Source organism: Cervus canadensis, chromosome 1 (genome assembly GCF_019320065.1).
Source record: "Cervus canadensis isolate Bull #8, Minnesota chromosome 1, ASM1932006v1, whole genome shotgun sequence".
Lineage (NCBI taxonomy): Eukaryota > Metazoa > Chordata > Mammalia > Artiodactyla > Cervidae > Cervus > Cervus canadensis.
Window position 1 is genome coordinate 110,549,354 of NC_057386.1, and position 18,090 is coordinate 110,567,443.

The 18,090-nt window shown below is 41.1% G+C and overlaps 1 long non-coding RNA gene across 1 annotated transcript; it reads right to left on the reverse strand.

The window, feature by feature from the left end:
* Window positions 1-8,565: 8,565 nt before the first annotated feature.
* On the reverse strand, window positions 8,566-17,740 carry LOC122420858. The gene is made up of 3 exons (XR_006263394.1): window positions 15,798-17,740; window positions 13,944-14,663; window positions 8,566-12,270 (listed from the first exon to the last, which is right to left on the reverse strand). It is a non-coding gene; the product is annotated as an uncharacterized LOC122420858 (long non-coding RNA).
* Window positions 17,741-18,090: the final 350 nt, after the last annotated feature.

An 18,090-nucleotide genomic window follows, 5' to 3' on the forward strand; every position in this document is an offset into this window, starting at 1 on the left:
ATATTTCTGTCTTTGTGCCAGTACCATACTGTCTTGATGACTGTGGCTTTGTAGTAGAGTCTGAAGTCAGGCAGGTTGATTCCTCCAGTTCCATTCTTCTTTCTCAAGATTACTTTGGCTATTCGAGGTTTTTTGTATTTCCATACAAATTGTGAAATTATTTGTTCTAGTTCTGTGAAAAATACCGTTGCTACCCCTCTTTTTATAAAGAAGCAGGCTTTGAGAGGTTAAGTAGCTTGCCAGCATCCTCAGCTTTGCCAGTGCAGAAACTCCATGGCTCAGTCTGCTAGAGTTAACAAGTTCTAGCTTGCCTTTTACAAAATGATCTCATATTTCCTAAATACGTACTGTGTGTAAGGTGCTGGTAATAAGGTGAATTGGAATGGTTTAGTCAGGACTCCGTCCACTTTGTGAAGAGATGACAACTCAAACTGAATAGGCAGAAAGTGGATTTATTGACTTACAAAAAATGTCCAGGGTTGGTTTTGCTTCAGGCATGGCTGGATCCAGCAGACAAAAATGTCTCTGGGAGCCTGTTCCTTAGTTGCCATGTAGGTTCCATCCACAGATGGCAATCTTGTGGTAGCAAGATGGTTGCCAACAGTGCCAGGCTTGCAACCTTACAGTTCTAAGTTCAGCAAATTAAAAGCAAAAGGAAATGCCTTTTGCTGTTGTTTAAAAAACATTCGCTCACCACCCTGCCAAAATTCGGTTTGTAGAAGACTGGTTTGGCTTGGATCATATACTCATTCCTTTCCAACCACCCTGGCCAAGGGGCTACAGGGCTCTGGTAGGTTAATCTGCGTTATGTGTTCACCTTGGAGCCATGGGTAGTCAGCAGAGGGATAGAACTGGAGGAGGGTTGAAAACCCAGCAGGCAATTGATGTGCAGTTATCAAAAGAAGTGGGGATGGATATTGGGGAGACAAAGGCAACAGTGGGGAGTTCTGAGAATATAAAGAAGGGGCACCTAACTAATAAAACAAGGGGCCAAATTATTAATTTATGATGGGAGATATATGTCTGGTTCATGACCCACTAGACACCCACCTAGAGCACTGCCCTCATGTCAGTGAGTCCAGCTAGGAGCAGGTTGTTTTAGTAGTATAAAATCAGAACAAATGGAATTATGTGTTTCTAAGAAATTTGTTGTTGTTTAGTCACTAAGTCAAGTCTGGCTTATTGTGGCCCCATGGACTGTAGCACACCAGGCTCCTCTGTCCTCCACCGTCTCCCAGAGTTTGCTCAGATTCATGTCCATGGAGTCGGTGATGCTGTCTAACCATCTCACCCTCTGTCGTCCCCTTCTCCTTGTGTTCAGTCTTTCCCAGCATCAGGGTCTTTTCCAAGGAGTCAGCTCTTCGCATCAGGTGGCCAAAGCATTGGAGCTTCAGCTTCAGCATCAGTCCTCCCAATGAATATTCAGGGTTGATTTCCTTAAGATTGACTGGTTTGGTCTCCTTGCAGTCCAAGGGACTCTCGAGTCTTTAGCACCACAGTTCAAAAGCATCAGTTCTTCAGTGCTCAGCCTTCTTAATGTCCAATCTCAGATCTGTACATGACTACTGGAAAAATCTAACTTTTGACTATATGGACCTTTGTCAGCAAAGTGATGCCCCAGCTTTATAATATGCCATCTAGGTTTGTCAGAGCCTTACTTCCGAGGAGCAAGAAATATATCCATCAAAGTATTTGTGGCCAAGTTGGTTCAGTTGTGAGGAAAAGAAAACCTAAAATACCAATTATTTAAAGAGGATTTTTTTTCATTTGTGTAGTTTATTTGCTAATAGTCAAATTAGTAGTAGTAGTTTATTCATGGTTAAAGCAAGTCCAGAGGTAAACCAGTTAGGCCTGGTATGGTGGCTCCATGTCCATCATGCACCCAGGCTCCTTCTCACTTGTGGCTCCATCACCAATCACACACAGCTCCTTCTCCTTCATGGATCAAGTGATGTGTTCAAGTTCCAGCCATCGAGCCCACATTCTACCCAGCAGAATGAAGGGAGGAAATGGGCACATACTCTTTCAAGGACAGTCCCAGAAGTTGCTCACACCCCACAAGCAAAAACTGAATCAATGGGTTCTATCTGTCTGCAAGGGAGGCTGGGAAATGTGGTGTTTACTCTGGGAGGAACAGATACAGGGAGACAAGAGGTCTTTGTCAAAAGGGCACCGCATCAGATAGCCCCTTCTCTGCTACAGTGGCCTAACCAATGGTTGAAGACTAGTCACCTGGAACCCAAGCACCTTCCAAAGGCAACCCTAAACACGTAGGACGTAAGCAACTGTCACACTTTGTTGCTGTTTTTGATCATCACTCTTCTGTTAGCATATTCTAGTATGAGAAAGTGCAGTTGCAATTCAACTGCTTCTTCTTTTTCTAAAAAAAACTTTTATTTTTAGCTGCACTGGGTCTTGGTTGCTACACACAGGCTTTCTCTACCTGTGGTGAGTGTGGGCTCCTCACTGCAGTGGATTCTTTTGCGTAGCACAGGCTCTAGGGAGCATGGGCTTCAGTAGTTGCAGCACACAGGCTTAGTTGCCTTGCAACATCTGCAGTCTCCCAAGACCAAGGATCAAACCCATGTTCCCTACATTGGCGGCAGATTCTTAACCACTGGACCACTAGGGAAGTCCTAATTGCTTCTTAAAATTATACATTATTTTCCTTAGAAATGAGTATGTTCTTAAATTAAAAAAAAAAGTGTTTCCAAAAAGTAGTAAAACAATGCCAATATGTATAAAGTACTAACTTTCTCCAAACCCTTTAGTTTAAACCATAGCAGCCTCCTGCAGGGCTTCCTTGATAGCTCAGTTGGTAAAGAATCCGCCTGCAATGCAAGAGACTCTGGTTTGATACCTGGGTCAGGAAGTTCCCCTGGAGAAGGGATAGGCTGCCCACTCCAGTATTCTTGGGCTTCCCTTGTAGCTCAGCTGGTAAGGAATCTTCTTGCAGTGCAGGAGACCTGGGTTTGATCCCTGGGTTGGGAAGATCCCTTGGAGAAAGGAAAGGCTACTCACTCCAGTATTTTGGCCTGGAGAGTTCCATGGATCTATAGTCCATGGGGTTCGCAAAGAGTTGGACACAACTGAGTGACTTTCACTTTCACTGTTCAGCCTGCTGCATGTCCTTCCACCTTTCTTTCATGATCATTTAAACACATCTGTACGTTTCATCTTCACAAAAATGGGTTATCATGATATACTAACTCTGAAAATTTCTTTTTGCTTAAGAAATACATCATCAACATGCTAGAGGTTAAGAGCTAGATATCTGACTCATTTAACAGTTGCATAATGCTCCAGAATATAGCTCTTCTATAAGTGATTCAAGCATTCCTTTTGATGGGCTGTCATTTCCATTCTTCTGCTATCATAGGCCATGTTGCAGTAAACCTGTTGTATGGATGTCCTTATTTATACCTCAGTGCTCTTAGTTCTTTGAGATGGGGTCTTTGAAGTAGCACTGTTGGGTTAAAGAAAAAAGAAAAGCCACTCAGTCATGTCTGACTCTTTGCGACCCCATGGACTATACAGTCCATGGAATTCTCCAGGCCAGAATACTGGAGTGTGTAGCCTTTCCCTTCTCCAGGGGATCTTTGCAACCCAGGGATCGAACCCAGGTCTCCCACATTGCAGGTGGATTCTTTACCAGCTGAGCCACAAGATGCATTTAAAAATTTTTAATCAATATGATGAGATTACCTTCTAAAAAAATGGCTGGAACAAATCTCATTCCCACCCATAATGTATGGAAGTCTTCGTTGACCCTAATTCTTGCCAGTACCAGAGGTCACTGCTCTTCTGATTGACAGATTGTTTCCATCTGATTGACAGTGACTTATGGTAACTTGTTGCTTTGCTTTACATCTTACGGACCACGTGTACATTTGATCCTCTTTAATATGCTTACTGAAATGCAGACAAGCATAATGGTTCAAGGATTCTGGAGTCATTCCACCTGAGTCTGTGTCCTGGTTTAAGATGTGTGACTACCCACTGTATGACTTGGGCAAGTTACTTCATTCCTCTGAGCCTATTTCCTTAGCTGAAAAACAGGGATATCATTTATTTCATAGGGTAAGTTATGAGGATTGAAAGAGATATACTTGTAAAGTCTCCAAAACTCTATCTAGTCCGTAGCAAGTATTAAATAAATGGTTGGTGACTATTACTTTTGAAATTTTAGATTTCTTTAGTTGCCTATTGGGTGTTCTCTACTGGTGTGATTATTTTGTAGGGATGAATTTGTGGTAACTCTTCGTATATTAGCCATATTAATCTTAATCTGTCACTTATGTGGGAAATATTTCCCCAGTCTATCATGCATATTTTACAGAAGGTTTTCCCAAATTTCTGCTTATGTAGTCAAATGTGTAATTTCCTTTAGGGTTTCTAGGCTTCTTGTTTCACTTCTGATCTCCCATTATAAAATTATAGTCTAAAAATTCTTCAAATAATTTTCATTTCAACATTTAAATCTGTAGCCCTTCTGGTATTTTATTTGTATGATGTGAGATATGGATTTGGTTGTTCTCTTGCCACCTTACTGGAGTTCTGTTTGTATAGTAGTTCCACATATCAGATTTAATTGACAAACTTCATGAAAAGAGAAATTTGGAAGAAAATAAATTACAGTATTTGTGGCAGTAATTAATTGGGTAGTTCTGAGTTTTAATGGAACTTGATTTTTTCTCTCTTAATGGACTCTTCCTCTTCTTTTTTCACATGGAATATTATAGGAAACTCCAACATACAAAACTGGCTGTTAACCGTTTGACACGGTGAAAGATAATGAAGTTACAAAGTTGAAGAGTAAGATAATCAAGAGCCTTGTAAACAAGGATAAAGTTTTACAATAAAAGTTTAGATTTTATTGTGAAATAATGGGGGAAATGATTAAAAGATTTTAGGCAGAGGAGTGACACATCAGTTCTTCAAAGAATGGGCTGAAGGAAGACAACAGTGTTTGGCAATAATGCCACTAGAAAGGCATCAAGTCCCAGCAACAGATACTGTTCCCGTGGACAAAAGTGATGGACATGGAGATGGTAGTGGAGTGTATTTAAATGATACATCACAGGATTTAATGACTGACTAGGCTATCTGGGGTGAGAGAGAAGAAAGTATCAAGAATTATGTCTGTGTTGTGGTTTAAGAAACAGTGCAGGAGGGTGCCATTTATCAAGAAAAGGAAACAGTGGAAGAACAGCAGATTGAAGGGAAAATGGTGGGGTTACTGTTTTAAGGTGTGCCTGTGTGTATGTTTGTGTTCGAGTCTCTGTGACCCCATGGACTGTAGACAAAGTCTACAGGGATGGGATTTTCCAGGCAAGAATACTGGAGTGGGTTGCCATTTCCTACTCTGTAAGGTATCTGGATGTTAAGTGGGAGAATATCCAGATGACAGGTGGTCATTCAGACATGGAGCTCAGGAAATATGCCTGGACTTAAGACAGGAGTCTTAAATTTATCAACATACAGTCAGAAACCACAAAGCCATGAAACTGGATGAGATTTTTCAGACCGTCTATAGGGCAAGAAGACATAAGACATAGGAGGGCCACTGATTTGGTTGGGTTCTTGGACTTTGAGGAACAATACTCAACTCTGGCAACTGAGCCTCTGCATATGGTTGTACAGGAGGTACCTTGTACAGTGATAGGTTAACAGTCTTCTCAGGTAGTGTCATTTATTGGAGGGATATGAGGCAGCTCTCAAAAACCAGAGAAGCTTAACATTCAAGAAAATCAAGAACCTGAACTGAGGAAATCTCAGTAACAGGAACTTACATGCCTCTTACATATTATCTGCTGGCTAGCTTCCCAAAGGAAAGGTGAGGTGCTATTCTCAGAAAAAGGGGGGAAAAGTACACTGAGTAGGCAAATGCAGCTGTCTACCCTTGGCTTTCCAGTACATGCATTCTTTAGGGACAATGTTATAAATGACTCCATTCAACATACTGTAGAAAATGAATTCCATCTTCTCAGGGAAAATAACCTAAAACAATTTCTAGTTATCACACTGTCAAATCTAGATTTCTGGGTGATAGTCATTCTCCTCTAGATCTTAACCCCATCTTGACAGTCTACAATCTGTGGATTCACTGGTATATAATCATCGCCAGCACACCAATATGTATTAGTTTGGGGGAACACTGCCAGCAGAATAGTTCAGTTCCAATGGAGCAAAGTTTGACTGGGGTAACTTGGATCATGCTCAAACTTCAGCCAGGAAGTGTGAGGGGCAAAGTACTGAAATAGAGAGGGATAAAAAGACAAGCTAGGAAATATGGGTAGAAGCTATACAGACTTATTTCCACAAGTCACAGGGCTAGAGCTGGTAGTTCTCCCAAGGTATGCATAGGGGACTGGTTCCAGGACCCCAGTGGATACCAATATCCCAGGATGCTCAAGTCTCTTAGGTAAATGCCATACTACAGTTGGTTTTCTGTACCCATGGGTTCCACATCCCCAGATTCAACTGTCAAGTTTGATCCATGTTGGTTGAATCCAAGTGCGGAACTTGTGGTTGTGGACAGCCAACTGTACACTATCTTTTTCCTTGGCTATACAGTTTTTTTCCTTCAGTCAAGAGTTTTTGACTAATGGGAAAACCCACATTTTTATTCCTGAGGTATATGTGGGTGAAAATTTCCAAGTCTTTTGAATCTTCCCAGACACCAATATTACATAAGTCAGTCTCTATTCAAACTGTCTTTTCACAAAAGATCTTAGTAATATGGCAAATTACCCTCATAATTCTGCAACTTGTGAAATCAATCTCCCAAGTTTTAGTTTATAATTAAGCATGCCTAACTCAAGTGGTCTTAACCTTCTTTATCCACTTCAGATTGTTCTGTCAACAGCTACCAGGTCATCCAGATGTTTTCTCAATAGGTACAAGATTCCAATGACACGGGAGTATCTCTATTAGCTTTTTTGCCATTGTAAATTGTTCCTTGCCCTCCCACCCCCACCCCAGTACATAGACAGCAAGTGTTCTTGCTGCCTTTAATTCAGTCAGGGCAATAATCAATTCCAGATCCCCCATGCTTCTGAGGGTTTTAAGCCTACTATTTAACTGTTACCAATTTCTGTAACCAGTCATTTGGTTACAGGCAAAAAAAAACCCCACTTTGACAAAAACCTAATGAAGATACATGGTGGTCTCAGAAACTATGGAAAATCTGGGTAATCAGGTCTTGACAACAGAAACCAAGGCATCTTTGGGGACGTCTTCACATAACTCCTATGATTTCCTTGGGACACTACAATCAGGACTCAGTTCCTATAATTTCGTGTCACCTCTCTTTAAGACTCAAAAGTCCTGGTGGGAGAAGAATTTAGATTGTACAAGCTTGGATCACACAATCCAACCTCAGTCAGACAGGGGGCATGACACAAGAATACTGTCATTTACAGCATTCCCACAGAATGGCAAAGAGTAGCATTCCGAAGGAATAATGGGTATCTATCACTTAAAAAAAAGACGGGGGTAGGAGACAAAAATCAATGGATGTCTGCTATACCAATATTGAGAACTAAACCTACAAAGAAGCAATAGCCAGCAGGGAAGGAAGAAAATGACACTTCAACAGTCAAGATGCTGGTGGGAGTTGTTTGTGCTGCTGAACATTCAGATGTTTATGTAACAGATTTAGCAGTAGAAGGCCATTATTGACCTTGAGTGCAGGAAGATCACAATACTCAAAAGATTTCAAGGAAAAGTGTGACTTTATCCTTCTCTCTGCCTGGTGTGAACACTGCAAGAGGTCTTAAATAGATTAATGTTGGTTGAGAACTGGAATAACCTTTGATGAACACTGAAATTATAAAGTTTATAAGCCAAATACACTCAGACATTAAAAATTAAGGAAGTTACTGAGCTCAGAAAGGTGCAAGAGTCATCAGTTTTGAGTAATGGATGAATATATTTATCTAAATATTTGCTAATATAAAGGCAGGTCTTTTAAATTATTTGACAAATCAGGCTCAGTGTTATGTAACTTGTCAAGGTCGAACAGTAAGCATTATATTTAAAAATTCTTTATTTTGAAATAAGTTTAAATGTGAGTAGTGTAAAATATTCAAATACAGAAACGTATAAAGTTGAAAGTCATGTAATCTACACTGTTCAAGACTTTTCTATGCATTATGAACATAAACACAAATTTTTAGATGAGTTCATACTACACATTTTTCTAGCAATGGTTTGTTTCACTTAATAAATTATGGCCATTCTTCCATGCCCATATGTAATAATTGTATTTCACTCTTTACAACAGACATGTAAATTTTCTTATATGGCTGAACCAGGTGTTATACAGTGGTTATAATGAATTCTTTGCTGATAAACATTTAGATTTTTTACTGTATTTTTCTACCATGTAATTTTTATGTGTCTGTAGAAACTTAAATATGTCAGCTCTTGTTCCACTCTATCCTCTGGACTGGAAAGTAGTATCAGTGTGGCCTTGACCTCTAGTTTAATACTTAAAGATTCTGATATTGGTAGACAAGTATGTTAGGACTCAATTTCAAGTAATAGAAACCCAACTCAAAGTAACTTAAGCAAAGAAGGGTATTTATTGATTCACATAACTGAAAAGTCCAGGGGATATACTAGCTTCAGGCACAGTTTGATCCAGGGGCACATTGTCATCAGGACTCAAGTCTCTCCATCATCTGGCTCCGTTTTCCTCTGTACTGGCTTCATTCTCCGACTGGCTCATTTGATACTTTGGGCCCTGCTGGTTTGAGCTTTTCATCCTGCAGAGCTAAGCAATCTCAGTAAAGAGCTTCTCTCCCATAGTTCACGAGAACTCTCAGGGTTGAAAATCGTGGGACCAACTTGAATCACATGATCAATCCTGAACCAATCACTATGGTCAAGGAGATGGACTGTGCTGATTGATCAGGTCTGAATTACATGTCCACCCATGAAACCTAAGATTAGGTCAGATTGAACCACGTGGACTGAAGAGAGGGAAAGGAGGTTCGAAGAAGCATCAGGGAGTCGTTACAAAGGAATGGAATGGAGGCTGGTCAATCAAAAACAACTGATGTCAGTCAATGGTAAGACCAGATACTGAAAAAGTTTAATCTCTGCTCATAAAGTTGAATGGTTTCCACTGGCACTGTTCCTTCCTTGATGATAAACGTATTCTTGAAAAAATCATGAGTAGTTAAGTTTGTCTTCTACTCAGGAGGCTTGTAATCCATTTGAATGGAATAATCATGTCCAATAGCATATCTGGATGATACAAGAGTTTCAATGTAAGTAAACTCAGTTGTCGTAAGTCTGAGAGCCCAACTGTCTCACTGACATGAAACAGGACAACCAGCCTCCCACTGGAAAATACTTCTGTAAGACTCCTCAAGTCAGTGGTAAATTTTAAGTTCAGTGGAAAAGTTTTATGCTCCTTTAAGTCTTTTGCCAAGTTAAACTGGTACACTTCTGCGAATACTGGTAAATCAGATTCATCTCTGTATGACCATAGAATGGAGAAATGGACAGTGCTTTCAATCTGCTCTGCTCCTTCAGATCTGGCAGAAAGGGTCCCAAGTGTTGAAAATGATGATCTAATATATATAGGCATAGAGGCTTACTCTGCAGTTAAAAACAAAACAAAAAAAGCTGCTGGTCAAGGAGTATGTAGCATGCTCCTTCCTGTTGTGAACATTAAGTCCCGGAGGGTACAGAAGCACAGGTTGCTTCTGTTCAAAACTTCTTGGTGGAACCAGATATAAGATAGCTGAGATCAGCTGTAGTCTTCTGAAGGACAGTGTCTGATTGCAGCAACATGTCAGAAAGGCAGGCAATGGCTGAGTCAGGTAAGTAGACAAGTAAGCAAGGTAACTTCAGCAGGGCCAGTCATATCAGTAGCCAGGCTAAGATCTGGAAAAATAGGCAGTTTAATGTTGAAGTTCTGTAAATTAGTTTTAAGCCTGAGTATTCCAGGGTTAATCCATACGGTTTCCTCTAGATACAATTTTCTGATCTTAAAGGGCCAGTCAGGTATAGCAACTTTCACTTTCCTGCTGATCTGTCCAAGAACGTTCAGCTCAGGAGAAGGTATCTCTTAAATCCAGACTTGAGGTTCTGTTTAGGAGTCTATGCTACATCTGGGAGTGACAGGGTTGGGAGAGCCAGGTTCATCAAGGTTGGCCCTACTTTCTTTGGTAATCAAGTCTCCATCTTCTGTAATTCAGCTCATCTCTGAGAATCATCTTATCAACAAGTCAAGGCCTCAGACTGGTTGAATGGTACTGCTGAAAGATGAGATCTGAGGCATGGATATAGTAAGTTACTAGGTTTGAGTTTTAGGCTTTTTCCACCATCAATTCTTATACACAGTGTACATTAGACTCTTGAACAGATGATCATCTTTACCTTTTAAGTGTCTCATTTTGACAGGGTTAAAGGGAATGACTGGCAGTGATAGATAAATGTATTTTCTGGTCAAGTCCAGGAGAAAGAGAAAATCGAGTTGACATTATGAAGGTAGTGAAAAAACCGAGTTTGTAGACAACTTCTTCTTTACAAATAATAGTTGTATATACACTAGCAGGCTAGTTATCAGATTTTGTTGAAGATGAGCAGTACAGAATAACCAGACTTAGGCTTTGTTTGATGATTTGTACACTGAGTCACATAATCACAATTAGTCTAGAGGATAAGAGACAAAGATATAAAGAAACATTCCCAACTTTTAACCAGTGCATTCATTAAAGTAGTTGAGGACAGCTGGCCCTTATGTCGACTCTGAAGAAGTAAGATTTTTCTCAGGGCATGGATTAAAGTCTACTTGTTCTACATGATCTGGTCTGGAAGTTCATGTATCAAATCCCTCCTGAACAGACGTCTTAATGCCTGAGAGTATTGCACGACAAGGGATGAAGTCAGCCACTGTGATTCAGTTAAAACAACAGATGAAATTCCATGGAAACATCCACAAGGACAAGGGTCTGTGGTCTTGTGACATTAGGAAGACTCAAGAAGCTCGAGTCCATTGATAAAACTCTTTAGCTGCAGGCTTTGTAGATTTCCTTTCACGTTAGTCTACATTTCCAGTAAAAAGGTAGATATGCAATTTGAGATGCCCACCAAGTAAGCTATCAAGGCCTGATCCAAAGGCCTACCTCTAAATACCATTAACATCAACAACTGATGGTATCAGATATCAAAGGATTCATCTGAAACTCTCTCATTGGCTGGAAGAAAATTTTTACAATGGCCACATTTTAAATCACACACTCAAGAAAAGGATGTTCAGAGACTGTCTCTTGTGGATCAGGTATCACATGTAGAGCTGAGTACTCCTAATTTTTGAGCAGAACAGGCAGATATGCCAGTGATGGAGGAATTGTTTTAGCAGTTTTTCAAAGGTTACTTGCTTCTGTATCCTGGGAACAGCAGTGAAACTGAATAAAAACCAAGTAGTAGTGTAACTGCCAATGGCTGAGTGATAGTGATGTAGTTGGAGAAGATAATAATCATCAGGTGCCCTTTTAGGTTATGTTGCCAGTCTCTGAATTCTGCTTTCATAGTTTATGGTTATCTCTTGCACACGAAGTAGAGTACCATGGCTGAGGATGGGAGGAGGTCCAATGTATAGCTGGTCTAATACTGCCTCAATGAGGCATCAACTTTAACATCAGCTTCAATACTTGGTGTTTTATGTATTCAAGGAGGATCAAGACTTCAAGGTCATGCATTTTTAAGTACCACTAGAGCATCCGGTGTTTGTGGAAGAAGTTGAATAAGGGGGTTTGTCAGTGTAATGTACGAATTGCTTTCTCACTGTATCATTCAGGAATCACTGGAAGTTCATTTGTGGTTAGAGGGCTATTACTCTAGGTCCATTTGATATTACTTTCAGCCCATATGACTAATCTTGGGGGCAAAGATAGTTTATCTTCTTGCACTTCTCTGAGTATTCCTAAGAATGCTCATTATCAACTGGACACCGACGTGCTGGATGGAGGTACAGAACAGAATGCCATTCAGGTCGAACATACTGTTGTCTAGGGCAGTGGTTTCCAAACTGTGTTCTGAAGAATTCTAGTTGTTGTAAAGAAGTCTCCTTAGGGGTCACCATGGTGGTAAAGAAAGACGCTTGTGGCAGGTTTCAGGCCCCCCACTTCTGCTTCCTCCAGAGCAGCTTCACTTTTACTCTGGGCTTCCATAAAGTTTTCCTTCAAAGGGCTTCATGGCCACAAAGCCTTTGGAAAACCAATGATCTAAGAGTAAGTTGTTCACAAAATGCTGAAATAAAAAAAATAGGTCACAGAAACCAGAAACTGTGAGCAAAGCCTGTGGTAAGCCAAAGTGTTTTCCTATTTATTCTTTCTCTAATGTGGGCCACATTATGAAATAGAGTTAACATTACAGTCTGCTACAAACTCAGATTGCCTGATTGGGCTTTAAGTGACTATCAGGGCAAGGCTATTGGTTTTAAGTAACAATAGCGCTGGTATTTTTGCAGTCAGCAAATGGCTGCAAAACGCATTAGTTTCTTTTTAAGTATTTCAAGAAGTCCTTGCCTGGATGACTTCAAGGATTAGTAAGATTTCAATGGGCCACAACTTAAATCCTAAGAAAATATCTCCTTCTCACCCATTCCCTTTTACTCTATTTTTCCCCTCTTCCCTCCTCACCCACCTGAGATGTAGTTCTCTTAAACTAGATTTGCAGCACAATTCTATGAGAGAAGTATATTGCTAAACATCATAGAATTCATCTATCTTTCTGGAAGAATTAACTTCCCCACACCCCTCTCCCATGTATCCCTACAAATCTTCTAGAGGTTTCTTTAACAGAAAATAAAGCTGTCAAGATGTAGGGTTCTCAGATGATGAAGACATACTAATTCAAGAAGTTACTGACAAGGTAAGAAAAAAAGGGGGGGGGCAGTTTCAAAGATACTGTTTATTCCTAAGTCTCTAGGGCAATTATGTTGGCAATTAGGAAACAGTGGCTATATTGCTCTAAAGAAGTTTTCCCATTCCATTAAAAGAAATGCTACAAAAACATTATGTATTTGATTAAACTTAGGACACACTGGGCCAAACAACTAAATGAGGCTCTTTACTGTAAGCCTTTTGAGATCCTTTAATACACTATACTGCATTAGCAATCAGGGAAGGGGACACATTTTACAGTATTTTACCACATTATTGGGACTACAGAAGCTCTTTATATATGATACATATTACATGTGTATATCAAATATATACATACACACACATACATATGAACAGTACTGTTCTAAAAAAATTGATGGCTCATTCTATTTAATATTAATTTGGGGATAGAGGACCACAGAGTTGGTGCCTGGGAATATTAAGAAGAATTAAAAAAAAAAAAGAGGAGGAGGAAGACATGAAATCAACATGGATCCCCAATCAACTAGGCCATCTTTGGGAAGACCAAAAAGATGGATGAAAGATCTCTAAGTAGCTTTGTGTTTTCTAACGGGTAATCTTGTTGGCAGATGAACATCTGCCTTGTTGACTAGACAGTATACTACCATAAAGACAGTCTACTACTGCCAAACCTCAGAGATGATGCCATGGACTTCAGGTCCAAGTACAACTATTGCAAAATCACATTTCTGACATCCTAACTGACTGAGGGCACTGACTGAGATCAGGAAGTTGGAAACTTTTCTGGGGTTCCCAATCTCCAGTTATTTTAACACTGCGCATAAAATAGAGGCTAAGTTAATTCCAAAGAGAGAACTGGACTGGGAGTCAGAAGGCCTGGCCTCTACCATTTTGCAGCTGTGTAACCTTGGATAACCTTTTAAATTTCCATTTCCTCATCTGAAAAAAGGGATTATAGTTTGTGTTATTTGATAATTGAGATTAATGCAAGTAAAAGTGCTTTGAAACTGTAAAGTGCTACATAAACATAAGGGATTACCATATAGGTTCTACCTGGATGTATCAAGAGGCCTTTTCTGGAATCTGATTGGAGCTTTGTGAGATGCTGTTAGGTAAAGGGATTCCTTGGTAGAATTTCTTACATTTGTGGGAAAAGTTCTGGTTCCTGAGTAATCCCAAAGAAGATGCTGTGAGTTCACTGTGCCTTTGTTTTAATCCCAACAGGTCAGAATATCTGCTTGCTCATTCAGTAGGCTACTACAGGTTTGAAATGGAGAAAAAATGGGGTCCAGATTAGACAATTCTTGAATTTCAATCATTTGAGAGTGGGGCATGGTCCAATATGGTTTTCAAAAAGATGCTGCCATTCTTCAGACAGTGCTGATAACTAAAAATCCCCTGGTCCAAATTTATTATGCGTCTCTGAAAGCTTTAACTGGAGAAACGAAATGCACACTTATGGAACAAGCTGAACCTTTGTTGTGATAAAACAGCTTCAGCTATTTGGCTTGAGAAGTTGAACTTCACTACAAAAGGCTGTGTTGAATCTGGGCGGAACAGGACAGGAGTGGAGGTGAAGGCCACATCATGATGATTCGCTGGATACGCCTCCTAGATCACAGTGGTCCACTGGAATGATGTCGTCTTCAGTAATGAGGTGGCAGAATCCATCACCATGGGCAAAAATCCAGGTACCAGATCTGTAGGCTGATGGAATAGCACAAAGGTGATCAGAAGATCCAGGTGAACACTCGGCAACCAGGAGGCACAGGACTGGAGAGGAGAGTGACAAAACATATGAGATAACAAATGCTTGGAATTAGAAACACAGGACACTGGGGTGGGGCTGCTGTCTGCACATCCACTGCCTGATGGATACTGATTCTTGACAAATGCAGTGGTGGGGGGAGGGGGGGAACTGATGATTAATAATCAGTGATAAGAACAGACAGTTCTCAGGCAAAGACTGTTTTTGGACTCTTGAGGACAAATTGTTTCAGGAAAGCAGCAAACAGGAATGGCTCCAATTCTCATACTCTGGGGGAGTAATTTATCTGTGTTCAGATTCCTGGGCAGTGGTTGGTGGGGGAAAACAAAGTGTCTCCCAGGTGGTCTGAGAACTGGATTTAAGTTGATATATGAACACCAAAGCAAAGGAGACTGCTGTTCTTCCTTTTCCAATGCCTTTCACAAACTGTCTTATAGCCTCATATCAATACTTGTAAAACTTATCCTTAACTTTAATTTTAATAAGATTTCATCTTGAGCAGGAAACAGTAAGGTATACAGGGAATAAAACTCTTGCCCTTGCACTCCTCTATTATACCCAATGCAATATGGATGTTTCTCTTCATATTTGAGGGATCCCTAAAATCTTTTTAAAGCTAGAATTAAAAATTAATAAAACATGAAGTAAAGGAAGAGACATGGCCCATAACTAGTGACTTTTTCAATAATCAAGAATAATTAGGTTATCACACAGCAACTAAGCAGATATTTATTCAGTGCTTATTTGGCAACAGCCTGGTCTCTAAATTTCTTCTTTCTACTAAAGCTTCATCATATGTGGTTAACATGTCTGGGCAAAAGTTCCCAAGACAAGGCCCCTGCTTTCAAGGGGCTGTTACCTGTAAGGAGAACTAATGCAATGCATACAAAAAAGTACTTTACAAGCTACTGTATACAAAGATAAATAAAAGATATACAAAAAGACATTAAAAAACTTAAAAAAAGGTAAATTTCTGCTAAGGTTAAGAGAGTCATGGAGAAGAGAGTTGGATATTGAGGAAATGGCAGTTTTGACAGATGAAGAAGCAGAGGAAGGTAGGTATTCCAGGATAGAGAAGAGAGCATGAACAAAAGAGCAGAGATGGTAAAGAAAAAAGCATTTTGGAAAATAGCAAGTACCGTAGTTCACTTTGGATGGAGCATCGCCAGAGTTTGCACTGAGGGTTTGGTGAAAACTCAGGTCTCCGAATTCCCAGTAACAGCGCTGGTGGCAGTGCTTGCTCAGTCATTGTCTCTTTTTCAAAACAAGGACAACAGTCCTCAAATTCAGAAATAAAAAAGTCCAGCTCCCGAGTTCCTGTCACACCCTGGTATTTTCTTCCAGGTCCCAGATGCAGTTCTTGAAATTCTGGAAATCTAGAGCCCATGCGGTGACTACACTGAAAGACATGGGTTCCAGCGAGTGCAGAACGCTGTAGTGAAACCCTTTCAACCTCCTATTCTGGACAGGTCATGTTTTGTCACAGAATTTCAAGCTTTGAGTTCCAGTTGGTTTTTTCCTCCTTTCTCCTGAGGAAAGCATCGTATCACCACAGTCTCAAGATTCTTTTGAGGTACATCCAGATTTAATTACAAAAGAGCTAAAAGACCAACACATTTGTCTTCAAAACAGTCATTTCTCTGGAATTGAGATCATTTGTCTCTGCCCTCCAGGTAAAGGGAACAGTCAATAGATTTTTTCCAGACATTTGTATGAAATAGCAGAACCGGCTAACACCTAACAGACAAAACACTTAGGTGTGTTTGCATTTGCTTACTTAGAGCTGTACCACGGTAAGCACCACTCCACAAAACGAAAATGTTTGAAATCCAAGTGTTCAAACATTTCTATAGTGTTTGCTGGACAATGGCCTGGAATCTGATAAAAAGCAGCTGACAATTAACAAAGAAGCAAAAACTGGCATTTTGGCCATCTTAATAACACACTTGCAAGCAAAGACAATACAAAGCAGGCGGGGAGGAAAGTTAAGGTTTGAAACAGTTCCAACTACTGACTTTGAGGTTCAGAAGAAGTTCCAACAAAACTTTTCAGAGAATGTCAACTTTCAATTAATAAAGACAAACATCTTCAGGAATTCCATGTCTAGTTCAGTCTATTCCAGTGAGACAGCTTGCTAAAAACCCACCTGCACCATTAATTAGCTGGACTTGGCAGCACCATTTAAAAATAAGCCTGCTCACTACCAACCACACGGAGCTAAGAATATAAAACAAGAGCAAGTAACGGATGGCAACCATGGTCATGGAAAATGGTCAATGAAAGAGTCAGAAAGGTAGTCAGGCACCAGAAAATAAAAAGTTGTTGGGCCAAAGATTGAATAGGCTTCTTGACACTAGAGAACACATCCACTCCTAGTTTCAGCTGCTTTATATTGGGTGCCACTGTACCATAAGCATCAGCCGCCCTTCAGGCAACCCATAGTGAAAGGACTCAGAAGCCAAGCAGTGGAGTGTTGTTACCCCGAATATTCACTATGCATAGACAGCTCACATATCCCAGGGATTCAACAGGGGCTTCAACTTGGTTGTGACGGGTCCCAAATGACATCTAGGCCTCAGTTTCCTCCTTGTGGCAAAGGAACTGTGGTTCTTAACTCTTCCGGGTCACAGCCCCCTCTGAAAACTTGCTGGCGATGGAACCTCATTTCCCTAAATTGCATATTCCCACTAACTTCTGCACACAATTTCAGGGAGTTTGGGGAACTCCATCTCCAATCCAAGGTTTCCAGGTTCAATATCCAAGGATTGGGAATTTCTAAGTTTTCTTACAACTCCAAAAAAAAAAAAAAAAGCCAACCATAACGAACAATGATCATTCCTTTCATCCACTGACGCTTTATGGTTTACAAAGCGCTTTCAATCCCACAAACGTTGATAGAGGAGGAAACTGAGGCGCAGACAAATTACTGAGTGACTTGCCTAAGGTCACTCGGCCAGCTGGTGGCTAGGCCCGGAAGCAAACACCGCTCTTCCGACTCCGGAGCTCGCTTCTCCACCCCGGAGTTGCCGCCAGAGCTCCCGCCCCTCACTAAGGCGGCATAAGGAGGAAAAGGCAAAGTAGAAAGCCCACCACCAACCATCCCCCGGCCCCCTCCTGCCCCCCCAACTGGGTCCTTGCAGGCCCCGAAGGGTGGCGCCAGGCCTCCAGGCCGGCCCCGGCCACCCCAGCTTCCCCGGCCGCGCCAAATCCCGCCGCCGCCGCCTCCCCGGGAGCGGGGCGGAGCAGCTGCCCGCCGCCGCCAACCACCCGGACGACTCCTCGTCGAATCGCAAACGCATAGGCCGCCGCCCGAGTTCTGCGTACAAGAAGAAAGACGCGGCGCGAGCGCCAACGGCCACCGGGCGCGCGCCGCGGCGGCCGGGCCTGCGCCCCAAGAGCTGGATGCCAGAGCAGGAGAAAGAGCCGCCAACC